The sequence below is a fragment of the Rosa chinensis genome, chromosome 2 (assembly GCF_002994745.2).
Source record: "Rosa chinensis cultivar Old Blush chromosome 2, RchiOBHm-V2, whole genome shotgun sequence".
Classification (NCBI taxonomy): domain Eukaryota; kingdom Viridiplantae; phylum Streptophyta; class Magnoliopsida; order Rosales; family Rosaceae; genus Rosa; species Rosa chinensis.
The window spans coordinates 32,628,402-32,653,679 of record NC_037089.1 but is presented as its reverse complement, the minus strand read 5'-3'; the positions used below and the strand labels follow the sequence as shown (position 1 = coordinate 32,653,679).

The following is a 25,278-nucleotide window of genomic DNA, read 5'->3' as shown; positions in this document are numbered from 1 at the left end:
TAATAAAAGACGTTTATAAGGTAATCATTTCTATAGTAATAAAAAAATTAATACTAAACAATCATTTCTATAGTAATAAAAAATTAATACTAAACCTTTGCTTGACACACGAGCTAGGTTATAGAGGGAGCCTCGGTCTTTATCGAGCTTCAACTATAGTGCATGTTACATAATTTATGGAATTAGCATCTGCAGCACTGGTAATGGGGTCTCCACTGGCATAGTTACTTCTATCAAACAGAAATCTAGGTTTTCTTGGCACTATGCCAAAAAGGCCTTCAGACGACAGAACAGTTCTGTCGTCTGAACGAACAAAAATATGTCTTCTAGTACGGTGTCGTCTCTTGGGGGCATCAGACGACATAAAAAAATAAAAGTCTTGTGTTGTCTGATGAATTTTACATTTTGAGAACATTGTAATCTGTATCTTTAAAAGCATTCAAACAACATTTTTGTATTGTCTGATAAACAAAACAACCACAGTCTTTTTTAAACACTATTGTGTGAAGCATATTTGCAAGACTTATTTGTGTAGTCTGAATGCCCTTAAATAAGAAATATGAAGACTCGTATGTAGTGTCTTCTCTTATACAACAACAATTAAAGGTTGTGCTAATGTACTTTAAACGACAATTATATGTGGTCATAAAGAGCATCAGAGGACAACTAAGTGTCGTTCTAGGGTAGGTTTGTATGACATTTAAGTGTTGTGTGAAAGGTTATGAAATTATACGTATGTGATGTTGGGAAATGGTTTAGACAATAGATAGTATATTCTTTCTGTTATGTCAGTTTCATTAGGACGACAATTTACTGTCGTTTGAGATTATTAACACGACAAATATTTGTGGTCTGAATATAAAACGGATAACTAATAGTACATCTTTTATATTGTCTGTGATCAAGTCCAACCACACTTATTTGTTGTCGTTATACGATTTAGCCAATACTTTCATCTAACTTATGTTGTTGCTTTCCCTTTTTTAGACTACAATTTTTTGTTGTCCCAATGCCAAAAAGACAATAGAGTTCTAATTAATCTGTGTTGTTTTTATGCAGCTGCAAACACACGTTTTGGTGTGCATTTGTTGTAGCTTGCAGTTTGAGATGACACAGTTTAGTAGTCTCCTGTTACAATTGGTATGCATGCATTCTGGAAATTAAAATTGACTATTCTTGAAACCATAAAATCCACATCCAAAATCATTCATTGCAATTTCCATTAATCCACCATTGTCTCATGTACACAAACCTAATCATGATGAGCATTAGTTATAAAAGGCTCATATCTACTAATCTGAGCAGCCATCAAAATATATGCATGCAGCACTGCTTGCTAAATAATTCAGAAGCACTAGACAACATAGCAAAATAGCTAGCAGATATATATATATATATATATATATATCAACTATGCATGTCTAAATGTTGATGCTACATATCCCCAACTACTAATTAACCTACACACTAGTTATCTTTGAACTTAAGAACATACTTCGCCCACTCTGCCCAGACAACATCAGCATTCTCCACTGGGTAATAGTAATTTTCTTTTCTTTCTCACTGCAAGGACAGAAGCTTAGTTATAGATCACAATGGATAAATCTAATAAATCACTATTACAATATATTAGTTACTGATTGCCTTAGCACTCCACTCTTGGGTTTTGTCCTTAGCACTCCAATAATGGTGTTTCCCAGATCATTTATAGAAAGCAAATATGAAAAAAAAAAAAAAAAAAAAAAAGAAGAAGCTTGCTTTCTGTGCACTCTATCAGATCTGTTTATGTAATGTTTATGGTGTCATAGTATAGTATACTGACCTCTTATGCAAATATGAGCAAAACCACATTTATGTTTTCACTTGCACGCCATAAAGAGAGTGAAATCTGCACATCGAGCACCAAGGCTCAGAGATAACAATTTATAAATAATAGGAAGGGATCAGGGAAAACTGAACTAGAGATTAACAAGATATCCCATCGAGCATCAAGGCTCAGAGGTAAACAATTTAGTGCAGCAACTTCCCATAATCCTCCAGAACTCCTGTTAAGGAGAAATTTTACACCTGCACAGGAAGAAAGGAGTCTAAGAGCCATAGCGATTCACAACTAAATGTAATGAGCTTCAGAGAAAAGAAAAATAGAAAGAAAAAAAAAAGAACAGATTAACTACGACTCTGACCAGAAACCAAAACGAAAATAAAAACCTAGCCTAAACTACTCCGATTTCAATGAAATTTTATATACACTAGATAACTCACCCGCACGATGCTGCGGGGAAGGAGTTTTTTTCTACATTTTATATATAGTAAAGAGCAAGAACACCTTGCCAAAGATATTTTTATTCCAGGTCTATACTAAGGTCTAAGCATATATAACGATACAAATATGAATCTAAATCCAGAAAAGTCAGTTGATGAGTAAGTGTGGAGAAAATTTGCAATGTTGTCACATGACTCTCAAACTACTAACTTGAATCCTACCAAAAAGAATTTACATGAACTTCTCGAAACCTACTGACTTGAATCTTTCATTGTATAAAGGAGGAGATTTGTTGTTGCTGATAGGCTTTCCAATAACATCAAACAATTTTGTACCAGGTCTCATTTTGTTTCGTTTCCTAGTACAAACTTCGAATGTAGTGTTTTCAGCATTTTGCAAAGACATATCTCCTCTAATCCTCCTCTGTCGAGGCATCATAGCTGCAAACAAAAGCATAAACAGAAGTATTAAGTATCAAATTATTTAGAACTTACAATGCGATGGGCAGGAAAAGAGGCACATTTATTTTTATTTTTTTACAGACAATCCATTATTACTCTTAGCTGTTCACATAAATTACTGGACTGAGTGAAGAAAACGCAGCGATAAATGACAATGGTAACTTGTATGTAAAGATCAAAGTTTACATAATCATTCGCATAATACATTGTTTCCAATGAGGTCATCTAATGCTTCCAATCTAACATTCCCGTGAGCGAAAATAAACTTGAACACAGAAAAGAGCAATATAGACTCCCAAAGATGCCTGAGAAAGATTAGCACTACAGACATTCTCATGAACCATAAAAAAACAAAAAAAGAGAAGAATAGCCCATTCAAAGCACTAATGTGCTATAAAATTTTTAATAATCAAAACCAAATTAACAGTATTCAAAAAGCGGCCTCAATTCCAGGACCTTGGCTTTGACTCTTCATATTTTGGGCTATTTTCCCTTTCTTCATCAGGTTTTGGAAAAAAAAAATCCTATTTCTTAATCATTCTTTATTCTGTTGATTATGTTTGAAGTAATAACACATTTCTGAATTGGTCATCAAACATAGGAAGGAGTATTTCCAACGCCAATTCTGCCCATATCCCAGTTCTGGTCATAGAACATGCATGTCTGTAAAGATAAGGATGCTGAAAATTCCTGTGTTTGGTGCCTATATATCCCAGTAATATAATCATTGCAATGCTTATGTAACTACATGACAACGCGCACGCTAAAATGGAATGCATCCTTTACAAATCAGACCATTGGGAAACAGACATATCAAATCTATACCATTGGGCATAAGACATTAGTGATGAAAAAAAATAAGACATTAGTGATGAAAAAAAATTACCATCCAGGAATTAATCCGTACGCTCTTTATCAGACAATAATCCACTGGATCCAATCAAATGGTAGTCAACTGCAACAAAACCACACTTAACAGAAATTAGACAAATTGGAAGCCTTCAAAGAAGAAGACGACAAAAGAAAAACAGAACTTACCCCCAAAAACTCATCCTGCTCAACCTCTTCCTCTTTCCTAGTTAATACCACTATTACAAATGAGCAAAAAGGAATCTAGTAGTCTAAATAATGGTTTCCACTCACAACACATGCTTCTATATTTAAAACTGTAGTTATTTTGCAATGACGAATTTCTACATTTAGTTTTCTTTGCTGTCTCAATTTCCTTATAAGAACAATTCCATGTTAATGAATCACTACAAAAAATAATTCCCAAAGCATATGCACCCATCTTAACACTAACACCACTAATATTGGGGGATTTACTTGAGCTAAAACATAAAGTAGATGCATTCAGATATACATATGAAGGAGTAAAAAAACAAAAACAAAAAAATTAATAGCAACCAACATCATAAATTACATAAATATACACAAAAACAAAGCTCAGGACCATACAGTCAGGCTCAAAAAATAGAAATTTGGTTTCAATCAAGTGAAGTTTTTAGATGATAAAGGCGTCAGGATGAGGACAACGAAATTAGGGAAGGAAAAAAAGAAGCCTCGATCTGTATTCAGGTGTAGGGATACCAGAGCTGATTCAAAGTTAGAAATGCAAAATTATCCAAATAAAGAACCGAAAAACTATCTAAAATCTGAAAACCAATACCTCAGTCCTAAAACACCAAATGAAAATTGTAATTTGTCCGGAATAACTAAGATTGTTGAAAACTCGAAACAAAGCAATAGCAACACATGATCTCCAAGGTTACCGTAAAGACAGCTACAAAGAAATTCAACCACTTTCAATGAGTTTAAAATTTAATTGGAAACCACTCCACAATTGAATTTCAGACTCATTGTTAAGGTTATTGAATTTCCTTACCAGCTCTAAACCCTATATACATAATACAGAACAAAGATATTAAAAATAAATAAAAAACGCTACTAATTTCAAGTGCTAACCTAAATATTTCGAAATTACTACACAGAAGAAAACATAGAATGCATGCAGTCGTTCAATTTCCAATCACCAATCATCCTGTCAAATTTTTTTGATATGACTCAGTGGAAATGCAAAAGAAGCTTCAAACCCAAAAACAAAAAAAGGTAGCAACAGAGGAGAACCTAATTTGAGATTCCAGTAACTTTTGCCAAACTGAAACTCCTTTACCTGTATCGGAACAAAATATAGTATATATGAGGGATGTAAATGAAATCATTTGCAAGTGTTAGTTGCAAATTTGTTTCTTTGCACCATAAAATGAAGAAAGTCATTTGGCAAACCTTCAAATTAAGACTCATGCTCAACACTCTCACCTCTAGAGTACTTTGCCTATCAAAAACTGCCATGAGATTCTGAAAATCAAATGCGTTGTTAGTGCTAGGTTCACCTTCAATGCAGGCTCCAAGTGCGGTATATGAACTCGGGGTCGTCGTTTCGACCAATCATACATTACGTAAATATATTCCCAGACCAAACCAAGCCTTTAGGTTCACTAGCTTAAACAATGCCAAACCAAGCCTCTAATTGTAATCTAGTTTCTGCCAAGTACTCACTCACGTCTGCAACTTAACTCCTAGAAGAAGACAATTATACATATATGTATCCCTTATTCACTCCAGAATTACAAGAACAACAAAGCTAATTTACAATGGAATGACCCTACCTCCAGGCAACCTTTAATAAAGCTTATACCCATACTCCAACAAAGAGCATATAACACTCTAATTGTTAAATAACCAGCCAACTTGTCTCACTTTAATTATTAACAAACAATTGAACAATTGAGCTAATTTGTCTCATGAAGTCCAAACAGAACATCATCATCTCAACAAGAAATAAAGTCCCAGCAACATCTTCATACAAGCTTTCCAACGTAATCTACAATCACCACACAGCAATCTCATTCAAGTATCAAAACAATCCTAACTAAGTTAATTAAGCCTTCAGTAACAATTCTCCAATGTCCAACTTATTCCAACTCCAACTCTCAATCAACAAACCAACTATAATTAAATCAATTGAACTCAAAACATGATTATGAATTCAAACATTCCAGACAACTCTACCGCAACACCAATTCCCTTTAATAACTCCAATTGAATCCAAATAGGAATTGAATTCATAATAAGAAGGTAATTACCTGAATTTGATCAATACCCAGTCAAGGAGCCTTCACCCAAAATCTCTCTCCTTCACCTAACGTATTGCACAACTCCAACCTTTCACTTGCCAGAGTTTTTCGATCAAAATCCAGCTCCACTCCTCTATCTTTCCCTCAATTCCAGACCTTGATTCAAAAACATTTAGATCAATTCGAAAATACCAACTGCATAGCATAAGAGCTTACCGTAGCAGTGAACTGATCCCAATCTAGACTCCAAAGCCCAAAGCTTTGATTTTTGATATTAGAATGGAGATGAGAATATCAATGGCTTCTATCCCGTGGCCATGTCTGACTTCCCTGTTCTCAGCAAGGATGGGTGAGAAAATGATTGAGTTTTGGGTAGATGTAGGTGAGATGACGATGGGTGTAATCGGTAGTTTGATTCGACGATGGACTGAGGCAACATTTTCTAGTCAACTAAGGCTTGGCTATTTGAGAGGGAAAAATACTTAATCAACTTTTGGATATCCCTCCAAATTTGAGATAGGAAATCATCATCTTCTACAACGACAAAAATGTGTTGTCTGAATGCTCACCATTTTTCCAAATTAAACCAGTATGGTTTTAGTCTATATTCAGACAACAGAAAAAAAAAAAATTTATGTCGTCTGAAAAACTCAGACGACATAAAACAATACTTATGTCGTCTGAAGTGTGTCGTCTGAAGGCCTTTTTGGCATAGTGTGGTGAAGGAAGAGCTACATCGTTGACTAACACAGAGACAACTTTTGACATGGTTGGCTAGTCATTTGCGTACTCTTGCACGCACAGAAGCGCGATTTGAATGCACCGTAGAATTTCACTTATGGGGTAGGATTCACCCAAAGATGTATGGATGATTTCCAAAGCTCGGCCTTCTTTCCACAAGTCTCAAACCTGAAAACCATTTACAACAGAGGATCAAGTTAATTATCAAAAGTAATTATGTTCATAAAGTCATGATTGATGATTGTGAAAATAGCTAGACTAGCTTGTAAGCTTACATGTCCAACCAAATTTGAGTCGGGATTATCAGAGTAGTAACCGGTGTTCTTTCTGCAAGTAATGATTTCTAACAGCAAAACACCGAAACTTTATACATCAGACTTCACTGAAAATAGTCCTCTCATTGCATATTCCGCTGACATGTAACCACTATGTCAACATAAAGAAAACTAATTATTAAGCAAACTTCTTTCATTACATAGTTAACCAAATTTGTTGTCTTTGGAATGCGTACTTGGTGAGGTTGTGTTTTCAAATTGATTACATTCATTTAGTTTGTGGTCATAACATGGAGGAAATGAAATAACACATGACTAACTAGGATTGAAAATTAAGTATGATATGGATCAAATTGGAGGAAACTTACTATGTTCCAACCACATGATTTGTATTTCCTTCAATTTGGTTTGCTCCGAATATTCTAGCCATACCAAAATCTGCAATTTTGGGGTTCATATCATAGTCTAGTAGAACATTGCTGGCCTTTAGGTCTCTATGGATGATTCTTAATCTCGAATCTTGATGAAGATACAAGATCCCTCTAGCAATGCCAAGGATAATCTCCAAGCATCTTGTCCAATCCAGAGATGTCCTTTTCACTTCATCTGGAATATGTTTTTAGATTATATAACTTTCTTGCTTGCTTTATCTTAATTTATGGTACTATAGCAAAGGGAAGACAAACTGAAAATGAAAGAGTCCAGGCTTTTGTTAGGTAGGTATTGATATATTAGCATATTTTCTTCATTTTGAACGCAATAGCCTAAGAGTCTCACAAGGTTCCTGTGTTGGAGTAATGCAATCAACACAACTTCATTCTTGAACTCTTCATTTCCCTGGCTAGAATTTTTTCCAAGTCTTTTCACGGTGTAGATACCTCTACTAGCAAGGCTATTTTCTATGTCACCAAGCATAAGTAACACCCTCTTGGGAGGCCCACAAGCCATGGTGGGGCACAACTGAGACATGCATCCCGTAGCCTGATGTCCAAGCTATGCCACAGTAGCCGGAAGAGACCAATACCTCGCTAGGAAGCCACTTTCCCGGCCTTGCCAAGTTGCCTCCATAATAGGCCTTTCTACACTAGAATAGTGGTTTTAGCATCCCATATTGGAAAACATGTAAAGGAAGGGAGCCTTCCTCCCCTATAAAAGGAGTCTCCTTCCCACTTACTCAACATCCCATTACATATCATGTAATCCCCTTGGGCCGTAAGGCCTAACACACAGAGTTAAACATTCAAGTGGACGTAGTCTCCCGCTAAGGCAGAAGACGAACCACTATACTTCTTGTGTCTCATTCCTTCTCTCTCTCTCTTTCTAAAGCTAACTAGAGTCTTCGGTTCTAACATCAACATTGGCACCGTCTGTGGGAAGCCAACACAAAGGCTTTGTCACATACCATTGAGTTAAGTCATCTTAACAGAGCTCAAAATAATTTTTCTTTGAGTTATATAATTGATATTCTTAGCGGCAACTTGTGCCATCTACCAAGTCAACGCTTGGTCAACTCCTATCAAAGCTGACCAACACCTGGTTAACCTCGATCAAGGCTGGTCAACACCTGGTCAGCGCTGACAAGGCTGGTCAATGTCAACAAAATGCTAGGCAACTTGGGCGCTTAACCTTACATCATCATTGTCAACATCAAGCGGCACATTGGCCTCTTACGACAACATCAACCCAACGGTAAAACAAAACAAAAAAGTCTATCGCTAGCAAGGCTAACCTTCAGCAGCTCGTCACAGCATCTCTAGCGGCACCGCTAACCTGTGTCAGAAGGCAACCGCCAACTGCCATCCCCTTTGAGCCAGTCACAGCAATCATTGGCTTTCAGGAGCCCGCTAGTTGCCCAGCCGAAAATTTCAGCAGCCCAACGACAAATTTCAGCGGCAACCTTCAGCGGCAAACCCTCTAGTTGCCCAGCCGAAAATTTCAACGGCAATCCTTGGCTTTCAGCGGCCCGCTAGTAGCCCAGCGGCAAATTTCAGAGGCAAACCCGCTAGTTGCCCAGCCGAAAATTTCAGAGGCAATCCTTGGCTTTTAGCAGCCCGCTAATTGCCCGGCAAAAAATTTCAGCGGTAATCCTTGGCTTTCAGCGACAAACCTGCTAGTTGCCCAACGGAAAATTTCAGCGGCAATCCTTGGCTTTTAGCGGCCCCCAAATTTCAACGGCAACCTCCTTGGCCTTCAGCGGCAAACCCACTAGTTGCCCAGCCGAAAATTTCAATGGCAAATTTCAGCAGCAACCTTCAGTGGCAAACCCGCTAGTAGCCCAGCGGCATATCCCAGCAGACCTTCAATCCCAACAGACCTTCACTTCATTGCACATATTTAATCAATTTAATCATATGGACAAAAGTGCTAATCATTTACCTTATCTTATGTTGACGAGGCACGAGCACCGTTTCAATCAATGAGATCATTAGCTCTCTACTAAGGGACTTTGCCGGAGCAATGGAGCGTCATGCTTAGACAACTCCAACATGATTTGGGTACAAACATCAATTCCAACTCCAACTTGCTCCAAATCAGCATAAGATAAGTAACTATAGTTTCCTTTACACTCTTGCAATTAGAGCTATTGTCATGCATGCACATGCTTTTACTACTTTTAAGCATGCCTACAACATTTCCTACATTTGGCAACACTTTCTAGGCCTCACATGCTAGATATGCTATGCTTCACATATCGATCTCCATGATCCTTAAACATGTTTACAACAATACAAAATGCGAGTAGCAACTTCATTACAAGTACATGCTATACATACTCCATGCTTCTATTTAATTGCCACCCAATTAAATAAACATGTGCCAATCAAACAAACTATGCCATGCTTATTTGTTGTTCACACAATTAGCAAGATTTACATGTAAACTATATGTAAATATTTTGTCTAGCCTCTTGGCCACTATATTTTGTCAAACCCTCCCCACGGGAAAAAGACATAAACAGGCCTTGACCCCATGAATCTGTGGTCCACGACCAACCACCAAGCAGTAAGGCAACACCTCATAATGACAATGACCATTACGCGACATTGCAGTCAAGCTTTTCTCCTCCAGGAAAGAGTAAGGGGATTGGTTAACGTAGCTCACAGCAGCCATTGATCCGGCAGTTAACCCCCGACGCTTGGATATCAAAGATTAGGTTCGCTACCTAACACTCACTGCTTAAACACAACTCCCCTCATCAAACAATTTTCTGACCATACAGAGGTCTGTAGCCAGGAGTTGGGGACTCCTCGTAGGGCCTAGTAGGGGGCCCACCCTAAAGGGCATAAGCGTTCGCTCCGATAAAATTCTTGATGGGCGACGCACTTGCACTAATTATGCTCGTTATACGGCACAAAGCTACGCTTTGGTATCAACCCCGCAAGAAAACCCTCCTTCACTAGAGACTTCGGGGACTTGTACATACAGCCTAGAATAATTAGCAAATGGTTACTCTTATGCTTCATGGCATCACCTTTGAGTTACCCGCTCATGCCTCATGGCAACCACGAGCTTCACGCTTATGCCTTCACGGCATCCCCGAGCTTCCCGCTCATGAACTCTAATGCTCACGCCTCCACGGTACCCACGAGCTTCGCGCTCATGCCTTCCCGACACCCCCGAGCTTCCCACTCACGAGCTCTAACGCTCACACCTCCGCGGCACCCACGAGCTTCCCGCTCATGCCTTCACGGCATCCTCGAGCTTCCATTCATGAGCTCTAACACTCACACCTTCACAGCACCCACGAGCTTCGCGCTCATGCCTTCATGGCATCCCCGAGCTTCCCGCTCACGATCTCTAATGCTCAAGCCTCTGCGACACCCTCGAGCTTCGCGCTCATGCCTTCACGGCATCCTTGAGCTTTTCGCTCACGCCTTCCCGGCACCCCCGAGCTACCGGCTCACACCTCCGCGGCACCTACGAGCTTCGTGCTCATGCCTTCCCGGCACCCCCGACCTCTCCGCTCATGCCTACCCGGAAACCCCGAGCTTTCCGCTCACGCCTTCCAAGCACCCCCAAGCTTCCCGCTCACGAGCTATCCGCTCATGCCTACTCGGCAACCCCGAGCTTTCCCCTCATGCCTTCCCGGCAAACCTGAGCTTCCTGCTCACGAACTCTCCTCTCATGCCTACCCGACAACCCCGAGCTTTCTGCTCACGCCATCCCGGCACCCTCGAGCTTCCTACTCACGAGCTCTCTGCTCATGCCTACTCAGCAACCCCAAGCTTTCCGCTCATGCCTTCCAGGTAAACCTAAGCTTCCCGCTCACGAGCTCTCAGCAAATGCCTACCCTGAAACCCCGAGCTTTCCGCTTACGACTTCCTGGCACCCCCGAGTTTCCCCCTCACGAGCTCTCCGCTCATGCCTTCTCGGCACCCCCAAGCTTCCCTCTCACGAGCTCTCCACTCATGCCTTCCCGGAAACCCTGAGCTTTCACGCTCTTGCCTTCCGGAATTCTGAAGCTTTACAATCACATCGCCTCGACATAATATATGTTAATGGAACATTGAATTCTTCTGCCATTTTTCGCTTGCAACAAATCGAATTCTTTTCACGTTCCATTAATACGAGCGACAACCAAACAAACACAAGCGTTCGCGTATTCATCGTTCACGAATTACAAACGCTTGCCTTCATGGCACTCATGCAACTTAAACCGAGTGTAACCTCGTCAACTCGACCTCGTTCATTTTCTGGCGCGCATCACGCATTTATCATATGTAATTCGTATACACAACCACATGCATGCTCGAGTTTATATGTCATACTCGATCATACTCGGCACCATTCACATGTATACATTAATATGTATCATGCACCTCGTACATTCATATATGCCAATGCATATCAATGCAACTCACATACGTTGCTCAATACAACAAGCATTCTCCATATGCTTATTTTTTGTCTTTGTTGTGCAGGTTAAAGAGTCCCTTCTCGCTTACGGGGTTCGGGGACTTGTAGGGGCTCTGTGTCACCCGATTGCTTATGCTTGATGACTTTATGATTATAACACTCCCCAACCAAGAAGCTCCTCTTACTTGGGGACTTGTAGATACCTTTACTAGCAAGGCTATTTTCTATGTCACCAAGCATAAGTAACACCCTCTTGGGGGGTCCACTAGCCATGGTGGAGCCCAACCTAGACATGCATCCCTGCCTAATGTCCAAGCTATGTCACGGTAGCCGGAAGTGGCCAATAACTCGCCGGGAGGCCACCTTCCCGGCCTTGCCAAGTTGCCTCCATAATAGGTCTTTCTCCACTAGAATAGTGGTTTTAGCATCCCACATTGGAAAAAATGTAAAGGAAGGAGCCTCCCTCCCCTATAAAAGGAGACTCATTCCCATTTACTCAACATCACATTACATATCATGCGGAAGACGAACCAACACACATAGTTAAACATTCAAGTGGACGTAGTCTCCCGCTAAGGTAGAAGACGAACCACTTTACTTCTTGTGTCTTACTCCCTCTCTCTCTCTCTCTTTCTAAAGCTAACTAGAACCTTCGGTTCTAACGTTAACACACGGCTATTTCTGTTCCACTAGAAAGCACTCCTTGAAATGAAAATTCATCACCTTACTTATTGTACTAAAAACTACTAGTATGATGATTCATATTCAGCCCTTCAAATGCATTTACTACCTTATAAAAGGGGCCAAATCGCCCTTCTCCAAGCCTGTTCAAATCAGAGAAATTTTTTGTGGCTGCAGATATGGTGCTTAGATCAAAGAAAGGTAGATCCGTCTTTAATCTGCTATCATCAGGATCTGTTCTACTAGGAGAATCTTCCAAGTAGACTGAAGGTGTGGTCACACCAAATGAAAATATATTTTGTCTTTCCTTACCTATCAATAATAAAAGCAGAAAACAAGAATTTCAAGTTGACGTACTACGGTTTTTTCCTGAAATCAGCTTGAAATTCTTGCCTTCGTATAGTGTGCTATAAGGTACAAATTGAGCAAAACTGATTGTCAATAAAAACTGAAAATTCCATCTTGGTAAATCAAGTTGTTGACATAGTGACTTACCTTTTCTCTTCATCTTTACGGACCAATATGCGATAGAGATCACAAGAAAGAACACTAAAATAGATGTTATCATAATTACAAACATCCCCTTCTTGCTAAGAGAACTATTCGAGTTCTTTGCGTATTCAGCTACAGAGATAAATGGTGAAAACGTAACACAATGTACTTAAGAAACTAAGTAACAATAGATTAAAAATGTACCTTCTACTATGATATGTGAAACCATATTACATTTGAACAAAGGAGAAGGAAGAATTACCTAATTCAATTGAATCAACTCGAACATATAAATCTTGATTGAGATTCGTGTAACTCCTTGTATCCATGAAGTCCCCGTACAATGTGACGCATCCATTCCTTTCTTGCATATCACCTGCACTCGAGTAGGTCATGCAAGAACAATTCCTTAAGCATTCCTCTTCACATTTTTTCTGACCCAAGGTCAAGTCTACATGCGCAGTAGATGAGTCTGGTGCCTTTACAGGTGACACCTTCACGAACCCTTCTCCGTTTTTACACATGGATACTACTTTTTTCCTCACACACCCACTGGAGCCATCTCTCAAGTACCATGCATGGATCAACTTAGGTTCAAACCCAATTTACGGACCATCTCTCGAACTCACCAGCATGGTAAGGGTCACAGTTGCTATTTGGACCACACTTTCCACAGTTGTCACATAGCTCTACCGGGGTAGACCAGTCCTTGATCCATTGGTGTTCCTGATCTTGCCACATGGGTAGTCCAATGATTCCCGATTCATCAAGCACCAACCTTGAGAAGATTGAGTCGTCCTTAACGCCATACATGACGGATGGCTCATCTTGATTGTTCCCAAAACTATAGTTGAAGATGAAATTAGGAGTCATTACGGGGAGAGCACTCCATCTGTGCTCGATCCAAGATCCTGCCCGCCACCGGAGCTTGACCTTTGTACAAAAACAGCTGCGGAAACCCATCTGGATCAATCCTAAATGAGAAATTCCCGGTACCCGGGTCATCTTGGGACTTCCAAGAAGTTAGGAACCGGTTGAGCCTGGATCACCGGTTTAGCCCAATTTTCATTAAGGGAAGCATCGTATTTGAGGGATAATCAAACCCTTCCCACAGGCTTCGGCCATTCTCAAACAAAACGAAGTTACCTGTATCCAACAACTTGGCCACGGAGTTTTTTGGAGAAGAGAGAGTAACATTAGCTGACCAAAGAGGGAGTTTTCTGTCCTTTCCATATATGACAAGGCCTCCATCTGCATCGATCACTAGAAGTCCAAAGGAATCATTGACATGGTTGTCTCTATTTGCTACCCAAACACTGGTCCGCTCTGGAACTTTGTTATACCAAACTCCAACGTAACTTTTGCCAGAATTTCCAGGGCTGAAGAACCGTAGCACAAAGAGCTTCCTGCTCGAGACTAAAACGTCTCCGTCTTTGATAGTTTGGTTTGGAGTAATGGAATCAAGGAAATGTAAGGGGGGAGATAAAGAAGCAGAAAGATGAGCAATACAGTGATCATAGACCATTGAATAGAATTCATGGTTGGGTTTCTAGTTTTCTAACTCAGTGACACAGAGATCGATTGATTTGTGGGGAGTAGCTGAGATCTTAAATGCTATAAATATTGAGGAAAGACTCTGATCGAGGGATTTTCCTATTTTCTTCTATGAGTCAATTTCATTCCCAGGTGGATTGACTTCTGATATCAACTATTGGACTTTGTTTTATGTTTAGTTGAAGGAATCTTATTTTCCATTAACTTCTTCTCTTGTATTAACATCTTTCTTCCAAAAAGTCAAGATTAATCAAATTTTAATAACTTCTGTCTTGTTGGAGTGCAACATGCTTCTAGATACAGATAGAAAATTATACATGTAGACTTTTTTTTTCTCTCTATGACAATTATACTTGTAGACTTTCTAACAAAGGATTTGGATTGTATGAATTGGAGGGCTGTGATGACAAGACCGTTGTACATATTGCATTGAGGATTGTTCATGGCTCATAAGGCTAGAATCCACTAGAAAAATACGGGCATGGTCATAAGAGACAAAATAAGATATTCTTCTTTCATTTTTTATTTTTCTTATTGATGTCTTAGGTATTACAAAATTTGACACTTACTCCCCTTCTTCATTTTCTCTTTTTTAATAAAAAAATCTACTAAAAAAAATCTTTCTTTGATGTCAAATAGTTTTGTCATTATTAAGTCTGACCATGCTGAGGTTCATGTTCATTAAGAAATAGTGCCAAGCCAAACATGAGCACCTAATGCTCAAACACAACTAATTAAGAGATGACTAAAAACAAGCAATCGAAGCTCAAATACGGCTATTTAAGCTTTGATAGAAAACGAGCCAACCTAAGCACCTGATGCTCGATTTGGCTCGGTTTGTTTACAACCCCTAGGGTCAATTTGTTGTATGCAAAATGGGTCATCAGTTCCCTTGAGATATGATTCACTAATCTCAAACTCTGAATCTAGCTGCATATCTCACCCAAGTTTGCCTTGTCACTGTTGGGTGTGTGGATCCGATTCCTCATAGGATAAGGATTTGTTAATCCTTGATCAAAGAGGAGTTTTGATTGTTTCCTACCTGCTTACATAATCCTACTTGGTAATGGTTTGTATGTCTATTGGGAATAGGTTTCCAATGTCTTATAGGGTCTAGTTAGATATCTATAAATAGGGGCATAGACTGTAGTAGTAGATCAAGTCTTTAAAGCATTAAACAGAGAGAGCAAGTGAGGTCTTGAGAGTTGGTGAGAACTTCTTATGAGAGATTCTTGTATTCTTGTTCATATATTCTTCTTCTTCTATAGTGAAACCCAAGCAGCCCGGGGACGTAGGCAAAGTTCTTTGCTGAACCTCATTAACAAGTTCGTGTTTGTTTTCTCGATCGTTTATCTATATTGTTTTGCAGTTGTTTGCTTCCGCAAGAGGAATTTTTAGGTCAAATTCCTAACAAAGTGGTATCAGAGCTTAAGCTCTAGAGTGGAAACAATGAGCATAGAAGATGTTGAGAAGAGGGTCGATAAGTTCGACGGTAATGACTTTAGCCTATGGAGGTCACAAATTGAGGACTACTTGAATATGAAGAAGCTTGCTAAGACTTTAGAGGGCAAGCTCCCAAAAGATATGAAGGAGGAATAATTTGTCGAGATGGATAGGATGGCCCTTGGAGCCGTTCGACTATCGATTTCGAATGATGTACGGCGATTTGTTATCAAGGAGACTACGTTGAAGGGGATGATGGATAGTTTGTCCAACATGTATGAGAAGCCAAATGTCGTTCAATAGTTGTACTTGATGAGGCGGTTGTTCACTTTGAAGATGGGTAAGGGTATATCTATTCACCAGCAAGTTGGGATAGTTGGTGATATTATCGAGCAACTAGCATCGGTGGATGTTAAATCCGATGAACACATTAAAGCTTTGGTGTTGTTGACTTCCATGCCTCCGGATTGGGATATGACTGTGAACTCGATTTGTAGTGGAGCTGGGACTACGAAGAAGCTGAAGTTTAATGATGTACGTGACATTCTTCTGAATGAAGAGACGCGAAGACAAAATAACTTTGAAGATCCTTCAAGTTCTGCGCTCTCTATAGAAAATAGAGGTAGAACGTTCAACAAGAACTCAAACAAAAATCATGGAAGGTCCAAGTCTAGGGCACCTGGAAAAGGCTGAAGCGTGTCCAAGTTAGGAAAGTGGTCCGATGAGTGTTGGCATTGTGGGAAATCTGGACATGTCAAGAGAGACTATAACTAGTGGAAGGAGACAATGAAGATGGCAAACACAACTAAGTTTGATTCGGATGCACTTGTACTAAGCGTTACTGAAGCACCATTGGAGTCATGGATCATAGACTCTGGAGCGTCATTTCACTCAACTTCACAACAAGAGCTCATGGTGAATTACCAACGTGGTAATTTTGGCAAAGTGTTTCTTGCTAATGGTGGAGCCTTGGAGATTGTGGGAAGGGGTGATGTGAAGATTTCACTGACAAATGGTGGAACATGGACCTTGACCAATGTTAGACACATACCACGGTTAAAGAGGAATTTGATCTCTGTGGGTCAGTTGGATGATGAAGGATGTCGCACTACCTTTGAGAAAGGTACGTGGAAGGTGTGTAAAGGAGCTATGGTGTTAGCTCGTGGAATCAAGACAGGGACACTTTATATGACCTTGAATATTGTTGCTATTGTTGAGAACAATGAAGGCACTGCGATCGTTGAGAAAAACGAAGATGCATACTTATGGCATCGTAGACTTGGGCACATAAGTGAGAAAGGTATGGGTGTACTTCAGTCGAAGGGTAAACTACATGGTGTGGACTCAGTGAAGATTGGGCTTTGTGAAGACTGCATATTTGGGAAGCAAAAGGTTGTTAGTTTCTCAAAGGGTGGCAAGGCACCAAAAGATACAAAACTAGAGTTGGTTCATACTGACGTGTAGGGACCTGCACCGGAACTTTCGTTAGGTAGCTCAAAGTACTATGTGACTTATATTGATGACTCCATAAGGAAAGTATGGGTATATTTCTTGAAAAATAAATGGGAAGTATTTGATACTTTCAAGAAGTGGAAGGCGATTATAGAGAATGAGACTGGGTCGAAGATCAAATGTCTGAGGTCGGATAATGGAGGTGAATACTGTGGTAATGATTTCAAAGAGTATTGTGCAGAGAATGGGATTAGGATGGACAAGACAATTCCCGGAACTCCACAGCAGAATGGAGTGGCTGAACGCATGAATAGGACTCTGAATGAGCGCGCAAGGAGTATGAGGATACACGCAGGATTGCCAGATATGTTTTGGGCTGATGCGGTTAATACTGCTGCTTATTTAATTAATCGCGGACCATCAGTACCATTGAATCATCTCCTACCTAAGGAAAAATGGAGTGGAAAAGAGATAGGCCTATCGTATTTAAGAGTGTTTGGTTGCGTGGCATATGTTCACATTGAGTCCGGTGCGAGAAGAAAGTTGGATCCCAAGTCTCAAAAGTGCATATTCATAGGCTATGGCGATGACGAGCTTGGCTATAGGTTTTGGGATATGCAGAATAAGAAAGTTGTAAGGAGCAGGAATGTCATCTTTAATGATGAGGTGATGTACAAGAATAGGCAAGCAGCAGAGCCTAAAAGTCTTGTAAGAAAAGATCGACAGTTTGCAAGGTTGGAAGAATTGTTTAATGAAGATGTGTCTAAGGGAAATCATGGGGAGGAAAGACAACAACAAGAAGCTCCTAAGGTAGCACAATGTAAGGCCCCGTACCTTAATATTTTTATAAAGTACGTTTTATCGGGTTTGACCGAGGAGTTGACTTTTAATTTGTCTGTTATGTCGGAGTTTTTACGGGAAAGTGGTGATTCAAGTGTTACAGTACTATTCCTTATTAAAAATATTGGTTTTTATAAAAAAAAGGGGGGTTAAGTTTTTAAAGGAGAGAGAGAGAGAGAGTCGGACCGAGCCAACTCCCCTGCGCCCTCCCCCTTACGTTTTCTTCTTCTCCCCGAACCGGACTCGTCTTCCCGGCGTTTCACCTCAGCCGGACGTCGTTGGGCTCGCCTCCGGCCACCACAGCTTCCTCTCCTCATCCTCTGTCATCTCAGGTAAGTGATTTGAGTTGGGTAGCCTTGATTTGTTTGATTTTGGGGGATGATTGCCGTCGGGTTTGATAACTTTCGATTGGGTTTTCGATTTCCGGCGGTCTCCGGCCAGAAATCCTTGTGCTTTTGGGTCGCTGGGTAGGATTGAACACTTCTCCAACCTCCTTGTGGTTTATTTTGGCCGGAGGAGGTGTTAGGGATAATGAACAGTAGAGTGAACAGTGCTGCCGAGTTCTTGATATTTTTGGGTTTGAATTTCGGCTATTTCTGCTTGTTTTGGTGACTGTTGCAGGTATAGAGATGGTTGTGTGTGTTATGAAGTTGATTTTGGAATAGATAGGTTGAGTGGAATTGGATTTAATCTTTGAGTTTTGTGTTAAACTTGAGATTGTTGGATATTGAGTTTTCTTTGGATTTTGTTGTTGAGCATGGTTGTTTGAATTGTCATGTTTGTAGTGTTTGGGTGAAATCTCTTGGTAAAGGGCTATTGTTGAATTATTTGTTAGGAAGTAGAGAGAATTTGAGATTGTTGGAGTTGGAATTGTGAATTAGAAAAGGAGAAAAATTAAGAAAGAATGTGGAAATTTTGGAAAAGGATTTATATTATAAATTGGTGGTAAATTGTGATGAAGGAAGTGAAATTAAAATTGATTAAGTTATCGAACGGTCCTTGTGAAGGTTTAGATTAAGCGAGGTCATTGAATGGTTGAGGAATCGAATTAAAAATCGGTTGAGCTGTTATGAGTTGGAGGGCATTGAGATTGTAAGGAATTATAGAATTTAATCCCAAATTGAAGTGTGGGAGTTTTATAACAATTTATGAATAACGGATGCTTATTCCGAGGGGAATGAGTTGATTTTGAGAGTATTTCCTTATTATGGTTAATTATATCCTATTCAATTGTGACAGGACGTACTGAGCCCTCAAGCGAGGAGGACACAGGCAGGCAGCAGGATTAGCTGTGGGACTCACTTGTGAGTGGACTTTTATTTTATTTAAATAATGCATGCAGCATGGAAATAAGTTTTCAGTTGATTTATTATTTTGAGGAAATGTGATTTGTGGAAAGTAAAGGATTTAAAAAGAAAGCAGTTGACAAGGAGGCCAGTTTTGGCGCATGCGTATCTTACCTAGTTGGTAGTCCCTTCTAGGTAATAGTCTGGTTGGCAGTCCCTTCCAGACTACAGCTCGGTTGGCAGTCCCATCCGATAAGTCATCTGGTTGGCGGTCCCTTCCAGACGACTTGAGGTAGTTAGTCGGCAGTCCCGTCTACTACCTGTGGCTAGTTGGCAGTCCCAACTAACCATCGCCTCCTATTCCGGTTGGCAGTCCCTTCCGATGTGTCATCTGGTGGCAGTCCCTCCCAGATGACATGAGATGCCTAGGAAGCAGTCCTTCCTAGTCATCAAATAAGTTTACTTGGAAAAAGATTGAGTTGGAAATTTTTTATGGAGTCTCGCTGCATGTTTGTTTTGTTGAAAAGAGAAATGGGGAAGCATACCATAAACTGTTCTGATTCTCGTTTCGGTTTTGTCCACTCACTCTAATGGATTTTATATGTTTTCCCCTAGGCCCTTCATTTTCAAATGCCCAGATTTCAGATTAGCAGAGATCGCGTCCTGGCTCAAAGGACTTTGGAAATCAGCGCTTCCGTTTTTGTCCGTAGGTTATTACTTAACCTACCTTGTATGATATCGGCTTAGTTTTAGTGTTGCTCTGATAACCCTTTTCTTTTAAATTTGATGGATGTTGTTGTTCGGATTGTTGTTGCTTACGGAGATTATGTTGGGATTTGAAATTCCGAATGTAATATATGTGCTTGGATTGTAATTATGGAATTGTAGGTTGAGTAGAAGTTAAAGTTTTAATCATGTCCAGGTTTGAAAATTTTTGGGTAGCCCATATTTAGGGGAGGTTCTGCCGAATTTTTGGTAGGATTTCGCTTAACGTGGGCCCCGTAGGCTCATATCCAGGTAATTGGGGTGATTCCTGGGTCGGGTCCTGTCACACAACCTGAAGAACAAGTTCCTAGTGATGAGCCAGTGACACCTCCTTTTGTGTCAAGAGTATCGTCAAGAAGTACTAAAGGAATACCAGCTGATAAATACTCGCCTTGTGCTAACTATTTGTTGTTAACTGACTGTGGTGAACCCGTGAGTTATGATGAGGCAATGCAACATAAAGATTCTGCCAAGTGGAAGGGTGCCATGCAAGATGAGATGGACTCTCTCATGTCCAACAATATTTGGGAGTTAGCTAAGTTACCAATAGGCAAGAAAGCATTGCATAACAAATGGATTTACAAGATTAAGCAAGAAGTTGATGGGAGCAAACGTTACAAGGCAAGGTTGGTTGTGAAAGGTTTTCAGCAAAGGGAGGGAATTGATTTTAATGATATCTTTTCTCCAGTTGTGAAACATACCACAATCCGGGTGGTGCTTGGTTTAGTGGAAGCTGAAGGTCTATATTTGGAGCAACTAGACATCAAGACTACTTTTCTTCATGTTGATTTGAAGGAGGTCATATACATGAAGCAACCACAAGGTTTTATAGCACCTGGTAAGGAGGACTTGGTATGCAAACTGCAAAAGAGCCTTTATGGCTTGAAACAAGCCCCAAGACAGTGGTATAAGAAGTTTGATGCTTTCATGTGTGGTAGTGGCTACACAAGATGTCAATCTGATCACTATTGTTACTTCAAGAGGTTTGACAATCTTATATCATTCTTTTACTGTATGTGGATGATATGTTGATAGCTGGGGAAGACTTCAATGAGATTGAGAAGTTGAAGAGAGAGATGTTAAACCAATTCGTGATGAAGGATTTGGGTGAGGCGAAGAAAATCTTAGGTATAAAGATTATCCGTGATAAAGTGGCTGGTACTCTAAAGCTTTCACAAGCGCAGTATGTTAAGAAGGTGCTTAAGCGATTCAATATGGATTAATCGAAGGCTGTAGGAACACCGTTGGCGGCTCACTTTGATGAAATTAAAAGTCAATGGGCTTAATCGATATTTGGTCCATACCACAGGGTACTAAACAGTATTTAGCTCTAATACATTATACAACATAGTATATTTAACAAAATAGCACATTGAATAATGTGCACGTAATACATTGAACAATGTAGTACATTGAACAAAATACAACAATATTTAAGAAACTAAAGAATACTTTAACAAATTAATAAGTTATTCATTAATCGATAAATTAATAAATTATTAATTTACTAATTAAATATTCGCTTAATTAAATAGGATTTTCGTAGTTCAAAGCTATTAATTTATAGAGATTTTTTTGTTTCTTTTTTGCTTGAGTAAAAGCATCGAGGACTTTATTGATTAAACAAGATGGTTACAATTAAAAGCCAAAGCATCCAAAATATGAGCTGGAGCTTGATCTATCCATACCTGAGAGGTATTGAATTCGTAAGCCAAAGCAGCAAGCCTATGCACGACCATATTGGTCGTTCAAAGAGCAAAAGCAAAAGCCAGGTGCTTTACAATTTTCCTACTCTGATGTATATCTAGTAATAGATTGGCATGTTCATTGAGCTCAAAATCATCATCTCCAATCTGTTGTATAGCAATCTGGCAGTCACTTTCAAGACAAACTTCCTGCACACCAATTTGCCAAAGAAAATCAAGTCCTTGTCTGATGGCTAGCAGTGCTACATGTTTTGGAGAGGAAACATGTTGAACTAATTTGGAAAAAGCAGCTACGAAAGAGCCATCTCTTCTTCTAATCACTCCACTAATGGCTCCAATATCTTTGGAAGGCATAAAAGCTCCATCAATGTTGATTTTGAGCTGTTGTGTTAGTGTGTTACTGGTGAAGTCCAATATTTACCTGGCTTGGCTGCACTTCCTTATGATGTCGTTTGCTGTGCTTGCAAAATTTGTAGAAGCAACAATTTCATGTGCACTCTTATTCAAGTATTTCCATAGCTTATTGTTTATGTTCTTCCACAAGGCCCACATAATCATAGTAATCTCTCCCAATTTTCCTTATTGGGGTGAGGTCCCTGATGCGTTGACCAGTCTTTGAAGCTGCAAGGTAGGCACTCACTGATCAGAATGTTTGCAACTGCTAAGGCTTCTTGGGCAACATGGCAATGATGCAACACATGACTTGTTGTTTCCCAAGCATCATTACATAGTAGACAGTTTAAAGGACCTGAATAGCCTTTATGACCTAGGCTTTCTTGGGTAGGCAAAATATTGATGGCAACCCTCTAGAGACATATTTTGAATTTGCCAGGAACCTTTGTGTTCCAAATCTTTTTCCATAAACCTTGATAAGGGTCACAAGAGGATGTAGAAGCTAGGAGGTTGCCCATGACTTTCTCTCTTGCAATTCAGTGAGCCGACTTCACTGTGTACTTGTCATTTTTTTTTCAGGCATTCGTCGATATCGATCTTCTCCTGCAACTCTGCTTAAGGGAATGCCCAGAATTTTTGTAACAATTGGGGGTTGAAAGTTAATTTGCATTCAACACATCTTGCTTCCACGTTCGGTTAGTAGCATCAATCAAATCTGCAACCTTGTTGATAGTAGCAAGTAGCGGTTTGTGTACAAGGTATTTAGAAATGTAACACCCCGTAAATTCGTTATTAATTTTTTGAAATTTTCTGAAATTAATACAGTGTTCGTTAGTACGATTTCGTGGTTCGAAGGTAGAGCGGAAGTGTTTCGAACAAATAATTATTCGAAATGTTTTATTTTTGAGAGGTGAGGGAGTTGACTTTGTATTCGTTGAGTTTCTCCAAAAACTTCATTCACGAAAGTTGTAGAGCGTGTCAATACGAGTTCGTGGATATACGGAATACAAAATTCAGAGTTCGTATGAAGAAGTTATGACCAACGGAAAAAGTTTCCAAATCTAGTATAAATAGGAAAAATCATAAAATAATTTCAGTTTCCCATTTTGGAAACTTTCCAGATTTTTGCGGAAGTTTCATTCTCTCTCTCAAACCCCTGACCCAACTCGACTTTTCCAACGATGGGCCCAACACCAACCGGCTCAGAATCTTCTTATCTCTCTCCCCCTCCGCCACTGGTTTACTCCTGCACGCACCGTAGATTGAGATCAAAGGTGGCGGCAGCGGTGTTTATGGACCTAGTCAAAAATCTCTCCTCCAGCCACGGGCTGAGCATGAATCTGGTCATGTTGTGACCCTCTCCTCCTCTAGATCACAATTATGGCAACCTAGAAGCATGATTCGAAAGGTGGTGGCTGGAATCAGGACTTGAAGTTTAACAGTGTAGATTTCTCGAGCTTGTTCAAGCGTGATCTAGGACGAATTGTCTTCCACTGTGTAATGAGTGTGGTGAGTTTGTTTACTTATGGAGTTGTAGATTCAGTTTAATTTGTAAACTTAGTGTAATATAATATATAACTCTAAAGAATGAGTCTGTATTGACATTATGGGTTCAGAACATCTTTGTTTACTTGTTCTTTAATGAAAAATTTTCTAGTTATTTTGTTTTGATGTCTGAACCATTACCTTCGGAGTATTTATGTTTGATTATTCATTTATTAACTGTGCTTGAAAATCGGGGCATGACAGGCACGCAGGAATCCAACTGTCCTGCCATACATCAATATGTTCACCAGTTTTCCCACTCTCCATTGGATACCAACAACAAGAACAGGTCTGCTTGCCAATATACTTCTCCAAGAAAAGGACGGAGCATCTCCCAATTCTGCATCCCAAAGGAGTTATTGGGATAGTATTTGGCCTTGTACACCTTGGCTATTAATGAGTGGGGATTAGAAATAAGCCTCCATGCTTGTTTTGCTAGCATAGCTAGATTATAAGCGTACAAGTTCTTGAAACACAATCCTCCTCCTTGTTTTGTCATGTAGAGTTTACCCTAGCTTAGCTAGTGAATTTTTCTTTTTTGGTCAATGTCACCCCAAAAGAACTGAGCACATAGCTGGTGAATGTCATCACACAGAGATTTTGAAAGTAGATAACAGCTCATAACATAAGAAGGCATTGTTTGTGCAACCGCTTTAAGTAGAATTTCCTTACCCGCTGAGCTTAGGATTTTTTATTTCCACCCTGTAAGCTTTTTTGTCAATTTCTCTTTGATATATGCAAAGATTTCAGTCTTAGACTTTCCAACTCTCAATGGTAAGCCCATGTATTTGTCATGCTCTTCCACTTTTTGAACCTCTAGCATAGCAGCCAATTTATCCTTAACAGAGGGATGTACATTCCTATTGAAAACAACACTGCTCTTTTGGTAATTAACATTTTGTCCAGCAGCCAACTCATATGTATTTAGAATTTGTCTCAAAACTAGACATTCAGATTCAGTTGTAGCTCCTAAAATTAGACTATCATCTGCAAAAAAATAAGTGATGCAAAGTGGGAGCTCCCGGACACATAGTTGGACTTTTTAATTGAGATCTTTCCACTGCCTTGAAGATTAAAGCAGATAAGCCTTCTACACATAGGATAAATAAGTAAGGTGAGAGGGGATCACCTTGTCTAATGCCCCTGGTTGGGACAATGGCTTCAAAAGGTTGTCCATTGATCAGAAGAGAATAATGAACAGATGCAACACACTTGATGATGATATTAACCCACTGATCTTTAAATCCTAGCTCAATTAACATAGCTCTCAGGAAATCCCATTCCAGTTTGTCGTAAGCCTTGCTTATGTCTAACTTGAGTAATAAGAAACCTTCTTCTTGCGTACATAACTTGTGCATGAAGTGAGCAACTTTAGGTGCCACAAGTG

General features: G+C 39.7%; 1 long non-coding RNA gene across 9 annotated transcripts; it reads right to left on the bottom strand.

Annotated features, from left to right (window-relative positions):
* Positions 1–1,190: 1,190 nt before the first annotated feature.
* LOC112185699 lies at positions 1,191–6,323 on the bottom strand. Of its 9 annotated transcripts, XR_005807615.1 has the most exons (5): positions 4,852–6,323; positions 3,763–3,799; positions 3,611–3,679; positions 1,823–2,703; positions 1,191–1,563 (listed from the first exon to the last, which is right to left on the bottom strand). It is a non-coding gene; the product is annotated as an uncharacterized LOC112185699 (long non-coding RNA). The 9 variants fall into 9 exon arrangements; XR_005807613.1 differs by having other exon boundaries at positions 3,611–3,799; XR_005807612.1 differs by having other exon boundaries at positions 1,823–2,067; positions 2,519–2,703; positions 3,611–6,322.
* Between the last annotated feature and the right edge of the window lie 18,955 nt (positions 6,324–25,278).